Source organism: Cygnus atratus, chromosome 1 (assembly GCF_013377495.2).
Source record: "Cygnus atratus isolate AKBS03 ecotype Queensland, Australia chromosome 1, CAtr_DNAZoo_HiC_assembly, whole genome shotgun sequence".
NCBI lineage: Eukaryota > Metazoa > Chordata > Aves > Anseriformes > Anatidae > Cygnus > Cygnus atratus.
In genome coordinates this window covers 129,692,378-129,700,256 of record NC_066362.1, presented here as the reverse complement: position 1 = coordinate 129,700,256, position 7,879 = coordinate 129,692,378, and the positions used below count along the sequence as shown (strand labels likewise).

The 7,879-nt window shown below is 40.0% G+C and overlaps 1 long non-coding RNA gene across 1 annotated transcript in view; it reads right to left on the bottom strand.

The window, feature by feature from the left end:
* LOC118245782 (uncharacterized) overlaps window positions 1-228 on the bottom strand; it is a 2,569-nt gene extending 2,341 nt beyond the window's left edge. The window contains exon 1 of the long non-coding RNA XR_007709194.1: window positions 77-228. This is a non-coding gene — a long non-coding RNA (uncharacterized LOC118245782). The remainder of the gene's footprint in view (window positions 1-76) is intronic.
* Window positions 229-7,879: the final 7,651 nt, after the last annotated feature.

Below are 7,879 nucleotides of genomic sequence, written 5' to 3'. Positions count from 1 at the left end.
GACAGTCTATGTCTAATTCAGAAACAGAGGTATCTGAAAGTTTGGGGTTAGTGCTTTGAAATATGTGTTCACTTACCTAGCTGTAGATGGTCCACAGTGAAACCGAGGAGGCAGGTAAGTATAGAGGGTTTACTCAACAGCATCATTTTCCCTCAGTCTGTACTTAGACAGAGCAAAAATCTTTCTGTTACTGCTACAGAAGCAAGTTAATTCAGCTTTGGGTGGGAGTGATTTGGCTTGGCAGGAATTCTTTCACTGCTGAGTAAGAGGACTTAAGACACTGTGTAATTATCTTGGATTGTAGTCCTGTAGTTCTAGTGCTCCATCCTCCATTTTCAGTCTCCAGGGTTGCAGAGCTAGCACTGAAGAGAAAGAATACAACCCACTAGTATGATAGCCACGTAATACCTTCAGTAGCTCAGGTGTAACATTCTCAGGCCTTCAGTAGAAAGATGGGATCTATTCTTTGTACATCAAAGGTACACATCAAGTACGCATCTTTTTGTGCACTGTCACATTAGTGCACCAACCAGCTGGACAGAGCTGGACGGTTAAATTGTTTGTGGTGGCTGGAGAGCAAATGGATTGAGCTTGTTCATTTGTTTTGGTTTTGTTTTTATAAGCAAGAGGAGCACCCTTCAGTCTACAAGTGCTGCCAAGCAGTGGTTCTTCAGCTGTCCACAGACACTTGAAGGAGTGGTGCCCTAATGGAGCTCTCTGGGCAGATTGCCACCACAAGATCACTGCAGCTGTACTGGCACAGGGGCTGCCAGCTAATTCAGTCCCTGCGGGGCAAGTGAGGTCAGTCATTGCTACTCTCACCGAGATGCCCTGGATTCAGCTGTCATGCCAGCACAGTCCCATCCCTCGTGGAGCCGTGGGACCTCACAGAAGCCATTAACTCATCCTACCTGTGAATTGCTCCTGGAGCTCTCCCTCCTCTGGGCTTCCTGGACCATGGGAAGCATGCCTAGTAGCTGTTTCTCAGATGAAGATTTTGGTGTGTGGCTTGTGACTTCAAGAAGTCTCAGTCTAAAAGTCATTCATTGTGGGGTCACGACATACAGTACAGGCATCAACAGTTACCATGAGGTAAGGTGGGATGGTGACCCAGCGTATTGCCTCTTCTGAGTCAACATGCACACTTTTACCCGCGGTTAATGGAAAGAAGCTGTCGCACTTGCACGGAGGGATCAGTTACATTGACTGCCCTTGCATTCACTGGGAGGTAGGGCATCCAGAAGCAATAACCGTTGGGATAGCTCACATGGTGTACCTCCACGGCCTACCCCCCGCCATGAGGGAACTTCCTTTTGTGGCCCTGCCCTAAGTGCATAGCAAGGGGCAGACAGGTTTGAGTCTACTACCTGAGATCATTCTCCTCACTGAAAATGCAGAGCTCTGAAATCACTGTAGCGATCAATACATTACAACTGAGCAAACTAAATACATATCAATTCCAGATGACTGAATTTGAAAGTGCTTCTTGTGACCTTTCTCAAATGCCATTTTGACATCTCTTTGTCATTGTCAAGTAGAATTCCAAGCAGTTTAATCAGAGGAAGATTTTGAGTGGCGATGGATGTGTTTGGGGGTTAATTCTATTTTTCAGTTTTGTGGATCTGTTCCAGTACAAGCTGAGCAACTTTCTTCAAGATTCCCAGATGTTCGATCAACTCAGAAGGTTGTTCCCCTTCCCCACATCAATCCTCATCACTTGAAAAAGAAGTTGCCAGTGGCTTTCTGTTTGATTCCAGTCCAGTGGTGCAAAATTCATTGTCACACAAAGCACGAGAGGGAAGGCAAGTGAGACAGTAAAGAAGGAGAGTGAATTTACTCCATTTGCCTAAACTCAGAGGTAGATTATGCATGTAGTGCTCACTGGAACGTGACCCAGTAGAGCACCGAGGTGAAGCAATTTAACAGGTGGCAGAACAGCAGTGATGTGAAGCCAACATTGCACGAGTGATTTCAGCTTGTGCTTGCATGTACAGGTGTCATGGTTAAGCCCCTCCATCTCAGGAGGCACTCCTGATCCTAAGCACCCTTCATTTATCAAAGATAATGAGCAGAAGCTGTGAAATGAAAGTTAGAAGCTAATTGCTGTAACAGCCCTTCTTACAGACAAATCACAGATGACAAACCTTATCTGTCTTCACTGGCTGAAAAGAACAAAGCCAGTTCCAGCCATGGCTTTGCCCTACATTTAAACAGCCTCAAGTGCTTTTACTCCCAGCCAGCCATCAGCCAGGTATTTGACCCCACAAACCTGAGCAAGCACAGCTGCTTACGCATAGAGCAGCAGCTCCACACCAGACATCTTTCCCCCATAACCAACTGAAGCACAAGCACATCCTCTCGCAAAGAGGCCTTTGGGATCCTGAGCTCCAGGTTTGAGGCCTGTGGATGCCAGTGCATGCGCTCCTGTGCTCAGCAACCACAACCACTGGGACACTCAGAATAAGTGGTTTGTGATAAACAGGTACCCTCCATATATATGTTTGGGAAGTCCTGTCTGTGGAAGGAGAGGTAGGTGCCCTCTCCAGACTGCAACTGTTGTTTTGAAACCTTTGTCAGTTTTTACAGCAGGAAGGAGCTTAGTGAGACTCTGTTTTGAGCCCATACACCTGTAGGCTGAGACAAGGGACTTCGGGCTGAAGGCAGGTAACTCACAATACAAAGTGATTTCAAAGGTGTCTCTTTTTTCCTTTGACTTAATTCTAAATCCCAGACTTGCCAGGCACTTAACAACCTAGGAGACAATACAGGCTTCTCAGCTGATGCTATCAAAGGCAGACAGAGAAACAATTAAACTAGAGCCCTGGGAGCAGCATTATTATTTGAAGATAATGTTAAGAGGAACCTGCCATGTGAATTCTGTTCTGATCTTGTCAATCAGTCATTACACTGGCAGAGAAACCCTGGGAGTTGTGTTTGTGCCTTCTCTTTCAGGCAGATTACTCTTGTACCGTATGTTCTCCTCCTGCTTTGCTACTGTAATAAGATATATTTAGTTGGATAAAAATTAGGAGAAAAAATGTTTACCTTATCTGTCTTTCTTCCCCTTGGAGGCATAATGGAAAACCATGAAAGTAAGTAAAAATGCACTATGCTTATAAAAGCCCTGGTAGAGCCTTCATTAGAAAAATTAGTGTGATTCAATACAATGGCGTAGGACACATTTCCCACATTGAGCCTCACTAGAGGTGAATGAGTGCCAAAGAACAGCAATTTTGCTAAGCCAGAGAGGAAGAAAAGGACTAGAGGATAATGCTAATGATTTACTTCTAAAGGTAGCTGCACTTCTTAAGAAAATATTAATATATGGAGGATTAAGCTTTTAAAATGAGCAAGTGTATAATAAATTGTAGGTATTTTGCTAGTAGGCAAGAAGGACTGTAGAGTTTGTGATGTTTTCATGGCTTATGGCTCTGTGATCTGTGAAGTACGAAAAATCGGGGAAAATAAGTTCTTTCTTGAAAAATCTTTCCAAATATAATCAGTCTCTAATCAGTAAGAAACATGTGAAGATGTCTTACTGGAGATGGCCTTTCCTGAGAGCATGGAGAGTAGTCACGCTTTGTCTATTTGAGACTTCTTTAAAAGAAAGGTTTTAATCAAAGTATTTTGTGCAAGCTTCTTTGTATTTGCATTGAGAACAAGTCAGGAAGTGCTTACTTTTAAGTGTACAAAGAGAAAATTTCATCTTGCACAGAGTACCTTAGGATCATTTGCCCTCTTAAATGATGTAGCTAGCTCTCAACACAAAAAACAAGGCAAACTCATTTTTCCAAACACCCCATAAACAGCACTCAAACTTCTACAGATAGACAATAATGTATGTCATATTCCAGGGCCTAGTGTTTAAAAGCACTCCCAACCATTATTCAAAACACCTTTCTGAACTGAAAATAATGCTTTCTCAAAACAATATTTTTCTTCAAAGTTTGTGATTTTATCAATGTTCTCCATGCATTTATCAAACCTAGAAATATCCATTCGTTTGCTTTGACCTTCCACTTTTTTTATTTTATTATTATTCACCAGAAGAAATTTGCATTCGCACCAGAACAAATGAAATCTAAGTTCTCCCTCTTCCTCTCTAAATCAGAGAGCAAAAGGAAAAGTAAAGGAAACCAAATGGTCCTTACTGACCAGTGACTCACTATTGATCTTTTTCTGTGCATCCTTAGAGTTAATTCATAAGCCAAAGGAAAATGTGGGTTAAACTAAACGGGCTCACAGCCAGTAGAAGCTCCAGCTCTGCTTTGGGATGGTTACAGACCACAATGCTGCTGCAATGACTTAAAAGAGATTTGTTACATCAAAGAAATCCACTTTTGTTCTCTGAGACTGCAGGTTTTATTCGAACAATGATTAGCTAGATTTCATACACTTAGGTAACCGCACAGCACATGATTTCACATTATACTGGTACCGGTGTACACTAACTATAGGAAAAATGCAGTTTTATAAGCCATCACTGAAGCACACGTTAGGGTGATTAAGGAATGGATGATTCACAGATCTTTAAAAAGTAGGGGGGAAGTTGCAAGTGGGGAATCATCATTTTCATGATGGGGAATCATCTAACAGTAAATTCAAAGTTGCTGATGAAACGCGTAGGTATCACAAAGGTTAGAAGAGCAGTCAGAGCAATTTGTCTGCCTTGGCACACTACGTCCATTCAAGCAAAACGTGTTTTCAAAACAAAAGCTTGGGCAGCTGGGAAGAAAGAATGCAGATCAGAGCTCCACAATGGGGAGCTGCCTCGGGGCTCCACAAGACAGCTAATTGAGCAGAACAGTTCATATTTAAGAGCATAAAAGATTTTTGGATGAAGAAACAGGGAAATAAAAGATTTTTGGATGAAGAAACAGGGAAATAATACTGAGTGGCAAGGAGATGGTGCTTTCTTTGCATATGTCATCAGTGAGCTCATTTGTGGAATACAGTGTCCTTTTGGGGAATCCACGCTTCAGAAAAGGAGGTTGAAAGTTTGAAAAAGGCTTAGGGGAGAATGTTAAATCAGGCAAATACAGCTCTTAGGTGGAGACTGAAGAAACTAAATCTAGTTAAATTTATTAGAGAAAGAGAAAGAGTTAAGAGAATACTTGATTACCGCTAGCATGCATTTACAGTGAGGCAGAGATTTAATAAAAATAATGCCCAATGAGACACAGTAGTTGGAAGCTGAAATCCAACAAATTCAGTCCTCAACTGCAGTTCAGCGAAGGCAATAAACCATGAGTAATAACTTATCATCAGAAGCATAACAGATTTTCCATCACTTGGATGGACACAACTTTGGAAGACAAATGTGAAGGTGGGATCCAGCTTTCCCATGAAGCCACCTATGAAGCATGGGCCTTGCTGAAATAAGAGAACAAGCCCCAGAAATGGGTTTCTGCCTGTCCCTTAGCTCTCTCCCTGGCCCCACTTTGGACCTTTGTAATGACCTCTCCTTGAAACTGTATACACTCACCATGGCCAGTTCAGAACCACACATTCGCACACTCTGGTGTTCTGCAGTATCATCAGTAGAGAGGTTGGTACGCTTCCCCTAATGGTGATGGAATGATGCAAATCAACCTCTTGTTAGGAACTTTTGCATAGGACAAATAAATCCATCAGTTCTGCTCTTAAACTATGAGCATTTCATAAAACATTACTATGAGCTTCTTTGCTCATAGTAATGTTTTACGCACTATTTTATATTCCACCTGCCACGGTTTTAGCTTGTTGCACCTTATATCCTAATTCTGGCCACCTCCTTACAACTGTTCGGTCAATCACTCAAGCACAACAAATTTGGGACCATTTAAAATGCTAAATAAAAGAGCCTTTGCAGCAAGGAATCACACCATAAAAAGTATTTACTGATTATGCATTGTATGCTCCTTGTTTTACAAATGTTTATACAGCAGTTATGGAAGCTATTCTGCTCTCTAGTTTTTAATATTTTTCCAAAAACTGATCCAAAAAATTTCAGCTTTATTCTTCAACACAGTGCAAAGGTCCACAAACAAAACTTGCTATGCGGCCTCAGAACGTGCAATAGAAGTTAGACTGTAAACAAATGGAGTGGGGAAAGATTTTTTAATTCATTAAAGTTTTAATAATATTTTTCTGTTTTTTTTTGGTGAGGGAAAAACAGATTTTGTAATCTGCTATTCATTCACCAAAGAAAGGGAAGGTATTTATTTTTCTGTCTGAATTGCATTGATACTTTTCCCCGTATGCTTTCTATTAACTGAAGAAAATGTGGAAGTAATAAAAAAAGGGAAAGAAGATATGGAGTATCTTGGTATATTGGTATAGTTTCAGTCCATAGTGTTTAAAAAGATGTAGGGAATAAAGCTACTGCAATTTCTTATGTAAAAGATTTCACAGCCTCTAAATTGAAAGTCTAGATAAAATGTGAATTTTCTGCAAAAAGTCCATTATCATCAAAACTGTATTTCCATAGATAAAATATTAGGTAAAAGGAAGGATTTATTACAAAGTTTCTGCTCTCAGGCTCAATTATAATGTGAAGCAGAGAGGAATTGTGTCTGGGAGGATGGTGAATGGGGAGTGTTCAACAACAACAATCACCCACAAGAGGGGAAAACCAACAAAAAATAGGCTGAATCTTCCATCTCAGATTCAGTTTGCAGAAAGAGTAATCAGAAAAAATCTTCTGTTTGAATTCTCATTTAAGCAGATTAGATATGGATTCTCTGAGACAAAGAAATATGAATGCAAACCTTTAATTTCACAGGATTGCTTGAATCAGCATAACAGCACTTTTAAAACTATGAATATGTTTTAGAGCTCAAAACTGCCTCTGTACATATGCAGTATTTTAGCCTCACGTAATTGGATTTTGTAGCAATTAATGTTTTGCGTACCCTAGAATGCCCATTTAGATGACCATCTAAATTAATTGTGTACTTCCTGTGGTTTACCAACAGAGCAGGAAGCATCATACCTGTCTGTTTGAAACTACATACAGCATATATCAAATAATGCATAGGATAAAATTTCATAGCTTTATATATATAAAATTAATATATAATACTATACATTACACAAAGCACTGTCATATATTATACAGTATGTATTATGCTATATGATATATTATCCATTGAGAATTCTTTTTCTGTGCCAGACATGGCTAATCTTCTCTTTGCATGGTATCAAGACTGCATTTCCTTTAACAACTAAAAAGTGATTAATGATCTTTGAATCAGCCACAGCCTCTGCAAGTAAAAGTGTAATTTCAGGTCACAAGGCTTCTTAAAGCAATTTTTCTTTGAAAAAAATGCAAGGATAAAGAAAATACATTTAATGGTTTGTAGATTGTTTAAAATTAGGAGTAAATGAGCAATTTTAGATGCTTTCTTTTTAGATGCTTCCTTTTCAGTCCACTCTTAGATGCCCGACAGTACTCCCATGAGCTCCATGAATACTGATCACTAGTCATATATGTCTGACCCCCTACTTTACTGTACCATCATTAATGCTTCTTAGGCATATCATCTTGATCTCAGGTGGCCATTAGTCCAGAAGCTACTGATGTGACAGATCATAAGAACTGAAACTCAACTCTTTGAACTAGCACAGGGCCCTTAATCTTCTGGCTGACATGCATTGTCCTATAATTGCTTCCTCCAAGACATGACAGCATATCTTGCGAGTCTATATGTTTGGATATATAATTGGTGGATTGTCAGTATGATGGCCAAGATATTGGAATTTGTGTTACTAATTGTTTAAGGCAATAGGCAAGATAATAACTCATAACATGGTAGGGATAATAAAAGTCATCACAAAATACATGAATTACCGGAGGTGGACAATTGTCAGAGCTAGTAGAACTATTTTATTCCATTTG